Here is a 16,388-nt window from a genome sequence, read left to right on the forward strand (position 1 = left end):
TTGCAGGATACAAAATTAATGCACAGAAATCTCTTGCATTCCTATACACTAATGATGAAAAATCTGAAAGAGAAATTATGGAAACACTCCCATTTACCATTGCAACAAAAAGAATAAAATATCTAGGAATAAACCTACCTAGGGAGACAAAAGACCTGTATGCAGAAAACTATAAGACACTGATGAAAGAAATTAAAGATGATACCAACAGATGGAGAGATATACCATGTTCTTGGATTGGAAGAATCAATATTGTGAAAATGACTATACTACCCAAAGCAATTTACAGATTCAGTGCAATCCCTACCAAATTACCAATGGCATATTTTACGGAACTAGAACAAATCATCTTAAAATTTATATGGAGACACAAAAGACCCCAAATAGCCAAAGCAGTCTTGAGGGGAAAAAACGGAACTGGAGGAATCAGACTCCCTGACTTCAGACTATCCTACAAAGCTACAGTAATCAAGACAATATGGTACTGGCACAAAAACAGAAATATAGATCAATGGAACAAGATAGAAAGCCCAGAGATAAACCCACGCACCTATGGTCAACTAATCTATGACAAAGGAGGCAAAGATATACAATGGCTAAAAGACAATCTCTTCAATAAGTGGTGCTGGGAAAACTGGACAGCTACATGTAAAAGAATGAAATTAGAACACTCCCTAACACCATACACAAAAATAAACTCAAAATGGATTCGAGACCTAAATGTAAGACCGGACACTATAAAACTCTTAGAGGAAAACATAGGAAGAACACTCTTTGGCATAAATCACAGCAAGATCTTTTTTGATCCACCTCCTGGAATTAATGGAAATAAAAACAAAAATAAACAAATGGGACCTAATGAAACTTCAAAGCTTTTGCACAGCAAAGGAAACCATAAACAAGACGAAAAGACAACCCTCAGAAAGGGGGAAAATATTTGCAAACAAATCAACGGACAAAGGATTAATCTCCAAAATATATAAACAGCTCATTCAGCTCAATATTAAAGAAACAAACAAACCAATCCAAAAATGGGCAGAAGACCTAAATAGACATTTCTCCAAAGAAGACATACAGATGGCCAAGAAGCAGATGAAAAGCTGCTCAACATCACTAATTATTAGAGAAATGCAAATCAAAACTACAATGAGGTATCACCTCACACCAGTTAGAATGGGCATCATCAGAAAATCTACAAAGAACAAATGCTGGAGAGGGTCTGGAGAAAAGGGAACCCTCTTACACTGTTGGTGGGAATGTAAATTGATACAGCCACTATGGAGAACAGTATGGAGGTTCCTTAAAAAACTAAAAATAGATTTACCATATGATCCAGCAATCCCACTACTGGGCATATACCCAGAGAAAACCATAATTCAAAAAGACACATGCACCCCAGTGTTCATTGCAGCACTATTTACAATAGCCAGGTCATGGAAGCAACCTAAATGCCCATCGACAGATGAATGGATAATGAAGATGTGGTACATATATACAATGGAATATTACTCAGCCATAAAAAGGAACGAAATTGAGTCATTTGTTGAGACGTGGATGGATCTAGAGACTGTCATACAGAGTGAAGTAAGTCAGAAAGAGAAAAACAAATATCGTATATTAACGCATGTATGTGGAACCTAGAAAAATGGTACAGATGAGCCAGTTTGCAGGGCAGAAGTTTAGACACAGATGTAGAGAACAGACATATGGACACCAAGGGGGGAAAACTGCAGTGGGGTGGGGATGGTGGTGTGCTGAATTGGGCGATTGGGATTGACATTTATACACTGATGTGTATAAAATTGATGACTAATAAGAACCTGCAGTATAAAAAAACAAACAAACAAAACAACTAATACTAAACTTTCATTGGGTTATTTGTATGGAAATATGTTAATATAAATGTTTCAGACATTACATGAAATTTCTAAAAATCTTATATGTTCTGGTATAATGTTATAAGTCATAATTCTAGTTATTACTTTAAAATGTATATCTCAGAAATAACTAAATTTCCTTTTCAACTGCATTATTATGAACTTTCATCAAATCTTTAACCGTGGTCATTTTTAAGTCTTTTGTCATTTACAGACAGTTCTGGGTGTACTCTGATGCTTTTGCAAATATGTTCCTATAAAAGGGTTTCATCTTCAAGGGATTCATGGAATAGACTCTGACAAGTACAGGTTTCTGGTAACTGACTGTACTGCTGAACTGAATGAATAAGCATTTTCAGAACTCTAATGAAAAACTGATGAACTCATAAAAGTGCTAACAAAAGATCAAGATGAAAAAAAAAATTAATTACATGGGAATGAGTGAACTGATGAGGATGATTATAATTTTGGGGACTTTCTGTTTGAATTAAAAAAAAATCCCACAAGGACTCAGAGGTAAAGAATATACAAATCAATTTCCACTGCAAAGTAAAGGAGCTGTTACAGTGGAGGATTACTGGACTGAATGTCAATATTATGACATAGTATGAATGTGTTTCGTGTTTGGTAATTGCAATCATTGTTGCTTTTGTTGTGGTCATCCATTTACAATGCTTGGTGTCAGTCTATTTATCTCTTGTAAAAATAAAATACAGTGTGTATGTGTGTGAAAAAAAAAAAGAAATAAGCGAGAAAAGATGTACTGAAATGGTTCAGGGTCTGCCTTGGGCAAAATACATGCTTTCTTGTTGTAAATAATTTATTGACTTTAAATATTTTCAAGTACTTGGTCTCACATCTGTAGGGCATATGAAACTAAACTCACAAGGAAATAAGCCCCATTTCATTTCAGTTTTGGGGGTCTCCATATACCCAAAACCATTCTGTTTCCTGGAGAGGTACAAGTTTTTCCAGATGGAATTTCAAAGTTTTGTTCCAGCTTCCAAATTCTGACCCTGTCCACCAGACCCAACTCTAGCCCTTACATCTGGTTTTGGATGGTAATCATCAAACCTCACCATGTCACTAAGATTTCGATTTGGTTTCTTAATTGAAACCTTGTGATGAAGGTTTCAATTCACTCACTCTCCCCTGGTTAGTACCAGTAAGCTTTTAAATGGATCAAACATCAGTCCTTCTGAAGCTCAGCCCTGAAGTCATAATTCCCTCAGGGCCAAACTCAGAGAGTCAAAAAACTAAATGCTCAACATAGTCTTGACACATAGTAGACAGTCTTGACATATAGTAGATGTTCGGTAAACATCTATTAAGTGAAAGGATGAGAAACAAGACACAAATGCAGGAAAATGATCATATATGGTACCAGATACTTCACTGGGTCCCTTTGATATGTTATTTTGCAGATTCTTCCTTTTTAAACTGAAGACTTCCTCATTTTATACATCAGAAAGGCTGAGAAAGATACGATAATGGGTTTAAAATTACACAGCCTGTTTAGAGAGGAGTCAGGATTCAAACCCAAATCTGCCTGATGCCAAAGCTCCTATTCTTTCCACTGAACTACATGCCCTTCCCAGTGAAATTTCTACTAACATAGGTTTCACATGCAGATAATGACAACTAAGCCAAAGTAATGGGGTTTTTCCTCAGGCTATATTAAACTTGAAAAGGATGCTGCTTTTGTTTTTTAATCTAGGCCTACTTGATGTTATATAGGATTTATAGAGATAAGATATGCCCCATCTTCAATATTTAAAGTTAGAATTTCACCAAAACTATTTTGTGTAAAAAAAATGTTTTCATGTCAAATATTCATTTTTCTGTTTTATCTCTAAGTAAAGCAATCTGAAGGTTGAGTGTTTTATCAGTTAAGAATTGAGTTTTGCTGCAGTGTAACAGAAAACACAAGGAACAGTGATTTAAAAGAAGTGTAGAGATGAGAAATTGATGACTGGTATGAAATTTCCACAATGTCATCAGGATGCAGGCTTCTTATATCCTTAGCACAATCTTATTGTCTTCATGGTCCCAAAATGGCTGCTGGAGCACCAACAATTACAAATGGCCATTCCAGACAAAAGGAAGATAGAAGGGCCCAGAGCAAGAATGTATGTCAGTTGAGAAAATCCCTTTAAAATTCCTTTCCCAGAAGCCTTATCCAGTGATTTCTGTTAACATCTCCTTGGCTACAACTATATCACATACAAGAGGGGTACGAAAATGTACATATGTAAGGTAGGTACATTGCCAACCCAACAAAGTGTGATTCTCTTAGTAAGAAAAAGGAGAGACTATTAGATAAGCAACTACAGGGTCTGACACAAGTGCCTGAAACATCATTTAAACATCTGGCATTTAATGTGTCATTTAGTTTCAAGAAACTACATACTCAGAGAGATTGAGTGGTGTGCAGAAGGTAGAATCCTTGCTTCTATGAAGTATAACGAAACCATTTCATAGCCTATTGCCTCAAATGTTGGACAATAAAGAGGTTAAAAGTTGTCCAGCTTATTAAAAAAGTCAATCTAAATGAAAAGAAGGCGTGATTTTATCAAGAATATGTGAGCCATTAAATACCCTTGGCTTCAAAGTCTCTGAAGTGTTGATCTATGATCATTCCATATTCCATATATGGAATTCTATATCATTCCATATTCCAATAACCTAAAGGCACATGTGTCTGATCTTATGGCTAAAGGTAAAACACCCCTAACTATGGAAGACATTATCACACACAAGAAAACCAAGATTTCCCGTCTCCTCCTACAGGGCCCAGCTCAGGGAGCTGCTGGGAATGACCCTCTGTCCAAGGTAGGAGGAATGCAGAACCAAACATCTGTGTGGTTGGCAAGAATACTGGGTTCTCACATTGGAATCAGTTTTAAAGGTGCTTAAGGTCATTGTCTCCCAACCCAACTCCATCTGTGCAGAGCGAAGGAGAGGAGAAAGAGGGGCTACGTGAACAGCAGATGCAGGCTAGTCAGGAGGAACCAGAGTCTGATGCCCAGACTTCCAGCTGGAGGCTCACTTCTGGCCCCTAGTGAAGGTGCCCCTCTCTCAGTAACACTACTGGGGAGTTGTTCTCTGAGACACTGCTCCACATGTTGTGACTTGAAATTCCTTTAATGTGCTTCTTTAAGGCCTTGTGGTTAGCTGAGTAGATGTTGGCCAACATTCAGGTGATTGATGGAAATTAGAACCAGGGATGGTGCAGTACAACCAAAGGGCAATAACCATCTCAAGAACAAAACTTCACAATCCCATCCTTGTGTTCCCATCTCCAATGTTCACATCTATTCTTACCACTTGCTTTCTTCAGACCATGTTGGTTCCTTTTTTGATTCATGATAATGCCCCAGAAGATAAGAGTGATAAGAGATAAGAGTGACTTATCCACTCTTCTAAAGAATGACACATTACAGAGCAAGAATAGGTGGAGGAGAAGTATATGGAGAAAACCATTTGATGAGGAGTGTAAAGACAAGACTGAAGATCACGTCGACTCTTACATTGTTCCCATTGACACATCTATAACATTGATGTGCTATGGGCATTTCAAAACATACAGATCATTATTTTTAAACACAAAATGCACATCAACTTGAAGTCCTTAGATTTGCTTTGTATTTGCGGCTATATCATTTCTTATCTGCCATGGAGCAACCACAACTAGAAGGAAAAAAAGGCAGAAGGGACCAGAAATAACTTCTGGAAAACTGAAACCACATAGGCTGAAGTCAACTGAAAATTTTTGTCTCTTTGTGTATAAACTTACACATATCCAGGTGTTATAGACAGCTGCAGGGCCAAGCTCAACCTTCAGAAATATTAGTCTGTAGCAGCATCTCATATCTCTGAACTCCTGTTAGAATTGCAGTCTATCCCACATCACACAACCCTTACAAATGCTGTCTTTGGCTGATTTTACCTTTCATGCAAGTTTGTCCTTCAAGGAGTTTCAAACTATTTGAGAAATGTTTTTGCTCTTTTGAAGTTACACACAGTCTTTAGTGCAATTTTGCACATAGCAGGCATGACATAGGTGTTCACTGATTTGTGTATTACATGCAGTATATCAGCTATGCATCTGTTGGAATCCAAGGGATCGATAAATATTTCCATGGTCCATCCTCCCACACTCTAAGTTAAGAACCGGTTGAGAGACACGGGGTCATGCAGAAAATGAAAATGTGAACTCTATCACTAATCCGAGCTGTTTTGGAGGGTGTGGCTTAAGTGGTCAACCTCAACTGGCTTCCCAACACCTCCTTCTGGAATTGGGAATTGGACAGACTCGTCCACCAGACACTGGTGCTGCTGGCCTTCCACAGACCTCCATAGTATGGCCAGCTGGCAGCCCAAGAGACAGCCAGAGACACCCTTTTGAAAGTGAGAAGATCAAGAGGGGCGAACCAAACTTACACAGCTCCTTTTCCAAATACCCTTGAGCAGCTAAATCTCTCTTTCTCCCAGGGGAAGGAGTTAGTAAGGGGCTTAAAAACAAATATCACAGCCTGTCTCCTGAGGATTGGAAGCCCTTTTCTCTCTGAGAAGTGTAGGACATCTTCCCATTTAAATTCCACAGATGCCTGATATTTTTTCCCCCTGGATGTTAATCTACTGTCCTGAGAGGATCATTTATATTTATTATGTGCCAAACCCAACGCCCAACACATAATTCAAGATAACCCCCCTCATAAATTCTATGTATAAGATTTATATACCCCAGATGGGTGGAGGTTTTGATCTTCAGAACTGAACAGATTTTTGTAATTCATGAAATGCCCTGCAATGCACAGAGCTCTGTTCTTCGTGTTTCCTGTGTTGTCTCCTACGTGCTGGGAGATTATGAAGCAAAGACAGTGAAATAAATACTAAGCTGGAAGAATTTGTTATAAGGATCTTGATAAATGTTTTTGTGATTTATTCCATAACAGTGCCCTCTCTGACTCTTTCCAACAAAATGAGAGATATAAGTTTTAGGAATGATCTGTTTTTAGACCGCTTGGAACTAACAAAAATGTGTGCCAGTGCCATGGCAAGCGAATCATCTTAAAGGAATCATGATTCTTAATTCTTAATCTTGGGTGGGTGGCCAATCTAAGACACCTTAACAAAATGATAACGCATGATCAGAATCCTTGATACACTAGGGATATGCATGATCATGGGCTTTCACAGAGTATTTTAGTAGGAAAGATAGCTAGGACTAGCTGATGTAGTAGACAACTCCTAAATCTCAATAAACATTTGTTCAGAGCCCAGGGCACAGTCCAATAGGAGTGGGGTTTTCCTCCTATTTCAGGGTCCCAGGCTCCTTCTACCTTGTGCTTTCACTTTCTTCTAGGTCTTCAGAATTCTCCTCATTCAGTCCAAATGTGAGAAAAGCGTGTGAGGAGGGAGGTTAGGATGTTTGGCTTAGTTTGGCTTTCAAAGATCCAAGCCTAGAAATGGCACACACATCACTTCTGCTTGGACCTCTTAGGCCAGAACTCAGTCACATGCCACACCTGCCTGCAAAGGGACTGGAAATGGAGCTTGCAGAGTGTCCAGGGAGAACAGGACAAGACTGACGGTGACTACAGCAGCCTTAAAACAGCCAGGACCAAAAGCAGCCAGTAACAAAAGACCACTGTTATATGATTCAATTCATATGAAGTACCCAGGATAGGTTAATCTTTAGAGACAGAAGCAGATTAGTGGTTGCCTAGGATTTGAGAGGGATTATAGGGGAGAAGAGGGGTTATAACTAAAATGTACAGGGTTTCTTCTTAAGGTGATAAAAGTGCTTCAGACTTGACATTGGTGATGGTTGTACATCACATATATGTGAATACACTAAAACCCATTTAATTGTAAATGGATTAATTGTATGGTATATGAGTTATATCTCAATAAAGCCATTATTTAAAAAAAGAACAGGACCAGTTGGATATATGGGAATTCTCTGCACTATCTTTGCAACTTTCATGTAAATATATAACTATTCTAAAATATAAGATTATTTTCTTTAAGTCAGGACCAATTTCAAAGAGTAAATTTTTCTTGCAATATCTTCTCTCTCACCTTTTTCTCTGGCAACACTGCATACCAGAGGCCTTATACTTCAAGTCAAAAAGCTTCAACTTTGAGGGGGTTTTTCAATGTGTCTGAGGCTCAGTTTCCTATTTGTAAAATGGGAATAATGCATTGACCTCAACAGTTTGTTGTATGTTTAAGATATTAAACCTGAAAACCTGTGGCAATCCAGACATCTAGTTGGCTCTTGATGAAAGCATATGAATCATTTAAGCTCTTCAAAGGAAAATAAAATATTAAAAATACAAATAACCCAATTAAAAATTGGTTTAAGACTTAAACAGATACTTCACAAAAAGAAGATATTCAAATGCTCAGTGTTATGGATGGAACGTGTCACCCCCAAATTCATATGTTGAAATCCTCCAACGTGATGATATTAGGAGGTGGGAGCTTTGGGAGGTGATTAGGTGATGAGGATGGAGCCCTCATGAATGGGAAGAGACATAAGAGATCTCTTTCTCTCTCTCTCTATCTATGTATCTATATCTCTCTAGCATGTGAGGATGCAGCAAGAAAATGGCTGTCTACAAGCCAGGGATTTGCCCTCATAAGGCACTGCCTTCCCAGCCTCCAGAACTATGAGAAATAAATATTTGTGTTTAAGCCACCCAGTCTGTGGTATTGTTGTCATAGCATCCAGAATGGACTAAGATGGTCAATAAGCAGATGAAAACGTGCTTAACATCATTAGTCACCAGGGAAACGCAAAGCAAAACCACATACCTTTACACACTCACCAGAAAAGCTAAAATTAAAACTGACTATACTTAGTGTTCACACAATGTGGAACAACTAGAACTCTCATACATTGCTGGTGGGAGTTTAGAATTGTACAATCACTTTGAAAACAAACTGGCACTCTCTGATAAATTTAAATATTCACCTACCCTAAGACCTAGCAATAACACTCCTACATATATACCAAGAGAAACAACTGTATAGGTTCCTAACAAGCTGATCCATAAATAGCAGATTTATGCATAAAAAGCATAAAGTGAAAATAGCCCAGGTGTCCATCCATTGGAAAATGGATAAACAAATTGTGGTATATCCATACCAAAGAATAACACTAAGCAAAAAAAAAAAAATAAAGAACAAATTAACATAGATTAATCTCAAAAAAATATGCTGAGCAAAATGATGCATAAACAAAAGAATACAAATGTATGATTCCATTTATATGAAGTTCTTGAACATAAAAAAACCAATCTATAGTGACAGAAAACAGATCAGTGTTTCCCTGGAGTTGGGGGTTGTTGGATAAGACTTGACCAGAAAGAAGTATGAGATAACTTTCTAGGATGATGGAAATGTTTTATGTTTTAATCAGCATATATAAATTTGTTAAAATTCATTGTGCAGAACACTTAAGACTTAGGTATTTTACTGAATATAATAAAGTACTGTTAACATGAAAAACAAGGGAATCGTACTAATGGAAGAAGAGCAGAAACTGTTTCATCCTTTTTGCTTTGGAAATGAGAGGGTGTATGGTATATATATATGCTAATTGTCTACATATACCTCCCACCAGCTGCTTCCCCAGGTCACCAAGGTAAGAACCCTGGAAAATTACCTCTAGTCAATGTCATTTAGAGACAGCCCTGCAAATAGCCATGCCCAGTGGATACTCTGCAGGTCCATCTATTCCATATAACAGTAAAAATATAATAATAATCTCTAACCTAGACAAGTCTTGGATCGCATTTTTCTTAAGTTATATAAAGTTTATGAAAACAGGAAATAAGGTACATTGAAGACACTGCAGAAAGAAATATCCAAAATAGACTAAAATGCAGGTGAAGACTATGAGAACAGGACAGATGATGCATATTTTTTTTAAGTTCCAAAATTATGCCAGCCAAAACACAGGAGGAAAGGAAATGAGACTCCTGGGATGGAATGGCAATCAAAGGCAAGGAAAACACAGAACATTGATAGCATTGTGCATAAGCATGGGGGGTGGGGGGAAGAAGCTAGATCAGTCTGCGTATTAACTTACAGCCAGCAACCAGTTAAAATAGGAATTTAATGACTCTTAAGGCTAATGTCTTAAACACGAACAGGAATTGAATGAAAGTCAGAGGCAGAATCCTATTAAATTGCTTCACTTTTAGGTTTTAAGACTTAAACTTTGGTGAGATAGAAACAATCAGCTATTTATTAATAAACTTGGAATTTTCTTCTAATAGCAATTGGGACCTTAATGTTGTTAGCTGTTTACACAATATATTTGTTCAGTAGCTAGTTTTTTTTTTAATGTTCACAGATTCTGAAATAAGAACAAATTATGTATATTTGCATAAAGTCTTTTGTGTGTGTGTGTGTGTGTGTGTGTGCGTGTGTGTTTATAGAGCCTAAAGAATTAATGGATCCCAGGACAGGGACATTGCATTTTTTTTTTTAATCTTTATTGGAGTATAATTCCTTTACAATGGTGTCTTAGTTTCTGCTTTATAACAAAGTGAATCAGCTATACATATACATATATCCCCATATCACCTCCCTCTTACGTCTCCCTCCCACCCTCCCTATCCCACCCCTCTAGGTGGTCACAAAGCACTGAACTGATCTCCCTGTGCTATGCAGCTGCTTCCCACTAGCTATCCATTTTACATTTGGTAGTGTGTATATGTCAATGCCACTCTCTCACTTCGTCACAGCTTACCCTCCCCCTCCCCGTGTCCTCAAGTCCATTCTCTACATCTGCGTCTTTATTTCTGTCCTGCCCCTAGGTTCTTCAGAACCGTTTTTTAAATTCCATATATATCCCCGGCGCCGCTCGTGGGGGGCCCAAGTCCTTCTGATCGAGGCCCAAAAAAAAAAAAAAAAAAAAAAAAAAAAAAAATTCCATATATATGTGTTGGCATACGGTATTTGTTTTTCTCTTTCTGACTTACTTCACTCTGTATGACAGACTCTAAGTCCATCCACCTCACTACAAATAACTCAATTTCGTTTCTTTTTATGGCTGAGTAATATTCCATTGTATATATGTGCCACTTCTTCTTTATCCATTCATCTGTCGATGGACATTTAGGTTGCTTCCATGTCCTGGTTATTGTAAATAGTGCTGCATGAACATTGTGGTACATGACTCTGAATTATGGTTTTCTCAGGGTATATGCCCAGTAGTGGGATTGCTGGGTCATATGGTAGTTCTATTTTTAGTTTTTTAAGAAACCTCCATATGGTTCTCCATAGTGGCTGTATCAATTTACATTCCCACCAGCAGTGCCAGAGGGTTCCCTTTTCTCCACACCCTCTCCAGCATTTATTGTTTGTAGCTTTTTAATGATGGCCATTCTGACCGGTGTGAGGTGATAGGTCATTGTAGTTTTGATTTGCATTTCTCTAATGATTAGTGATGTTGCAGTGATATTGACCTGTAGTTTTCTTTTTTTGTGACATCTTTGTTTGGTTTTGGTATCAGGGTGATGGTGGCCTTGTAGAATGAGTTTGGGAGTGTTCCTCCCTCTGCTATATTTTGGAAGAGTTTGAGAAGGATAAGTATTAGCTCTTCTCTAAATGTTCAATAGATTTCATCTATGAAGCCGTCTGGTCCTGGGCTTTTGTTTGTTGGAAGATTTTTAATCACAGTTTCAATTTCAGTTCTTGTGATTGGTCTGTTTATATTTTCTATTTATTCCTGGTTCAGTCTCAGAAGGTTGTGTTTTTCTAAGAATTTGTCCATTTCTTCCAGATTGTCCATTTTATTGGCATATAGTTGCTTACAGTAATCTCTCATGATCCTTTGTATTTCTGCAGTGTCAGGTGTTACTTCTCCTTTTTCATTTCTAATTCTGTTGATTTGAGTCTTCTCCCTTTTTTTCTTGATGAGTCTGGCTAATGGTTTATCAATTTTGTTTATCTTCTCAAAGAACCAGCTTTTACTTTTATTGATCTTTGTTATGTTTCCTTCATTTCTTTTTCATTTATTTCTGATCTGATCTTTATGATTTCTTTCCTTTTGCTAACTTTGGGTTTTTTTATTCTTCTTTCTCTAGTTGTTTTAAGTGTAGGGTTAGATTGTTTATTTGAGATTTTTCTTGTTTCTTGAGGTAAGATTGTATTGTCATATACTTCCCTCTAGAACTGCTTTTGCTGCATCCCATAGGTTTTGGATCATCGTGTATTCATTGTCATTTGTTTCTAGGTATTTATTGATTTCCTCTTTGATTTCTTCAGTGATCTCTTGGTTATTTAGTCGTGTATTGTTTAGCCTCCATGTGTTTGGTTTTTTTTACAGTTTTTTCCTGTAATTGATATCTAGTCTCATAGTGTTGTGGTCGGAAAAGATACTTGATATGATTTCAATTTTCTTAAATTTACCAAGGCTTGATTTGTGACCCAAGATATGATATATCCTGGAGAATGTTGATTTCCATTTCCATGGAATATCTTTTTCCATCCGCTTACTTTCCGTCTGTATGTGTCCTGGTGGAGGGGACTGGTGCCTGTGTTCTGGTGCATGAGGCTGGATCTTGCTTTTCTGGTGGGCAGGACCACGTCCGGTGGTGTGTTTTGGGGTAACTGTGACCTTTTTATTATTTTAGGCAGCCTCTCTGCTAATGGGTGGGGTCGTGTTCCTGTCTTGTTAGTTGTTTGGCACAGGTTGTCCAGCATTGTAGCTTGCTGGTCATTGAGTGGAGCTGGGTCTTAGTGTTGAGATGGAGATTTCTGGGAGAGCTTTCACCATTTTATATTACTTGGAGCCTGGAGGTCTCTGGTGGACCAGTGTCCTGAACTCAGCTCTCCCACCTCAGAGGCACAGGCCTAACACCCGGCTGGAGCACCAAGACTCTGCCAGCCACATGGTTCAAAAGGAAAGGGAAAAAAAAAGAAAGAAAAAAATAAAATAAAATAAAAAGTTATTAGAATAATATTTTTTAATTATTAAAAATTTAAGAAAATTTAAAAGTAATAAAAAAAGAAAGAAAGAAAGAAGAGAGCAACCAAACCAAAAAACAAATCCACCAATGATAACAAGCGCTAAAAACTATACAAAAAAAAAAAAAAAAAGGACAGACAGAACCCTAGGACAAATGGTAAAAGCAAAGCTATACAGACAAAATCACACAAAGAAGCATACACATACACACTTACAAAAAGAGAAAAAGGAAAAAATATATATATATGTATCTATATATAAAGAAAAAAAAAGGAAGAGAGCAACCAAATCAATAACCAAATCTACCAATGATAATAAACTCTAAATAGTAAACTAAGATAAACATAAAACCAGAAACAAGTTAGATGCAGAAAGCAAACCCCAGTCTACAGTTGCTCCCAAAGTCCACCTCCTCAATTTGGGATGATTCGTTGTCTATTCAGGTATTCCACAGATGCAGGGTACATAAGGTTGATTGTGGAGATTTAATCCACTGCTCCTGAGGCTGTTGGGAGAAATTTCCCTTTCTCTTCTTTGTTCACGCAGTTCCTGGGGTTCAGCTTTGGATTTGGCCCTGACTGTGTGTAGGTCGCCTGAGGGCATCTGTTCCCACTCAGAAAGGAGGGGGTTAAAGAAGCAGCTGATTAGGGGGCTCTGGCTCACTTAGGCCAGGGGGAGGGAGGGGTACGGAATGCGGGGCAAGCCTGTGGCAGCAGAGGCCAGCATGACATTGCACCAGCCTGAGGCGCACCGTGTGTTCTCCCGGGGAAGTTGTCCCTGGATCACGGGACCCTGGCAGTGGCAGGCTGCACAGGCTCCCGGGAGGGGAGGTGTGGATAGTGTCCTGTGCTTGCACACAGGCTTCTTGGTGGCGGCAGCAGCAGCCTTAGCGTCTCATGCCCGTCTCTGGGGTCCACGCTGATAGCCGCGGCTCGCGCCCGTCTCTGGAGCTCGTTTAGGCGGCGCTCTGAATCCCCTCTCCTCGTGCACCAGGAAACAATGGTCTCTTGCCTCTTAGGCAGGTCCAGGCTCTTTCTTGGACTCCCACCCAGCTAGCTGTGGCGCACTAGCCCCCTTCAGGCTGTGTTCATGCAGCCAACCCCAGTGCTCTCCCTGGGATCTGACCTCCGAAGCCCGAGCCTCAGCTCCCAGCCCCCGTGCACCCCGGCGGGTGAGCAGACAAGCCTCTAGGGCTGGTGAGTGCTGGTTGGCACCGATCTTCCGTGTGGGAATCTCTCCGCTTTGCTCTCCGCACCCCTGTTGCTGTGCTCTCCTCCGTGGCTCCGAAGCTTCCCCCGGCCCATCCCCCGTCTCCGCCAGTGAAGGGGCTTCCTAGTGTGTGGATATCTTTCCTCCTTCACAGCTCCCTCCCACTGGTGCAGGTCCCGTCCCTATTCTTTTGTCTCTGTTTTTTCATTTTCTTTTGCCCTATTGAGGTATGTGGGAATTTCTTGCCTTTTGGGAAATCTGAGGTCTTCTGCCAGCATTCAGTAGGTGTTCTGTAGGAGTTGTTCCACATGTAGATGTATGTCTGATGTATTAGTGGGGAGGAACGTGATCTTCACGTCTTACTCCTCCGCCATCTTGAAGGTCCTGCATGTCTTTGTATAAATAAAAAGTACATGTTGCAGCAACATGGATGGATCTAGAGATTATTATACCAAGTGAAGTAAGTCAATCAGAGAAAAACAAATATCATATGATATCACTTACACGTGGAATCTAAAAAAATGATACAAATGAACCTATATACAAAACAGAAACAGACTCACAGACTTAGAAAACAAACTTATGGTTACCAAAGGGGAAAGGTTGGGGGGAGGGATAAATTAGGATGTTGGGATTAACATATACACACTACTATATATAAAATAGAGGGACTTCCCTGGTGGTCCAGTGGGTAAGACTCCCTGATCAGGGAACTAGATCCTGCATGCATGCTGCACTAAGAAGCCCACGTGCCACAACTAAAAGTCCGCAGGCTGCAACTAAAAGATCCCACGTGCTGCAACTAAGACCCAGCACAGCCAAAATAAGTAAATAAATACATAAATATTTTTTAAAATAGATAATCAACAAGGACCTGCTGTATAATACAGTGAACTCTTTTCAATATTCTTAATAGCCTATATGGAAAAAGAATAGACATATGTATATGTATAACTAAATCATTTTGCTGTACACCTGAAACTAACACAATGTTGTAAATCAACTATACTCCAATATAAAATAAAAACTTTTTAAAAGTACATGTATAACTGCTGTTTATGAATTATGCCTATTATACTCTCTTACACTATCTTACTAATGTTTGCCAACATGATTGTGAGTTTGTTTCTCTTAATAATTTGACTTTATTTCAAATCTACATTGTTTGGAACATAAAGATTCATCATGATTACATCTCCTTTGTGGATTATAAATTTTACCAAACAGAAATAAATCTTTTCCTCCTTTAATGTCTTTCCCTGAGACATTATCTTTATCAGCCATCCATATTCCTGTGCTTAGCTTTCCTTTGGCCAGAATTTGTCTGTTCTTTTTATTTTTAGTGTTCTTGGGTTTTTTGGGGGAGGGTGGCACATCCCTGTTAAACAGTCTATGGCTGTATTTTAGTGGTGGTGCTGATGGGTTTTTGCTGTTGTTTGGGTTTGGTCTGGCTTCTCCTGGGCTTTTTCTTTTGTCTGGGAGGACAGGGTTCCTGGCCCTCCACACCTAACAGTGATACCTCCCTCCACCTTGTCCATACAAACAGCAACTCCTGTGTCCCCATCCTCGACCTTGTTGTGACGTGTAGCTGCACCACCACCAGCATCTCACATTTAAGCATCCTACTGTCTGTCTTTGACCACTTCCCCCACTCCTGGCGTCAATCTTCAGCAGTTCCTCACCCCCTAGGAACAGTGAACACACTGTTTTGTCACTTCTTTCCCTTTTCAAACTAGACTCCACAGCCTGTCACTCTGGTCATTCTGTGCACAAATTCTCACCTCTCTGTGCACATAGGACCCACTCTCCTTTCCTGTCTCTTACCGTCATAAGCACTGGGCAAAGCCAAGTCTGGTTAAACCCAGCTCTGCTTATTCTTCATCTGCACCTCAGCAGCTAAACATGGATGAATTTGGAGCATCACTGAAATCGCTTTTACCTCTACAATGATTTTTTTCCTAAGGTTGCTTTGCACCTGCATTTTCTACCCTCTGGTTTCTCTGAAAGTATAACCATATGTTCTCTTATATTCCAGGAATAAAATTTCTGGCTCCCCGGTGATGAAATCTTTTCTTGTACCAAAGGACATGTTCTTTTTAACAACTTTTCCTATCTCTTCAAGAACTAGAAAGGTGGTACGCAGGTACATTCAACTCACTCTCTTAACCAATCTTCTATCAAGACATATGCTTGTTAGTAATAAACTCAGAACAAATCAAATGATTTTTCATTTTAGTAAAGAAGATGGGACAAATACTTAGGTGGTAGGGCTGAACCCAATAATGATGGCTGGCTGGGAGATTTGCTTC

This window comes from Balaenoptera physalus (genome assembly GCF_965194825.1).
Source record: "Balaenoptera physalus genome assembly, chromosome: 7".
Classification (NCBI taxonomy): domain Eukaryota; kingdom Metazoa; phylum Chordata; class Mammalia; order Artiodactyla; family Balaenopteridae; genus Balaenoptera; species Balaenoptera physalus.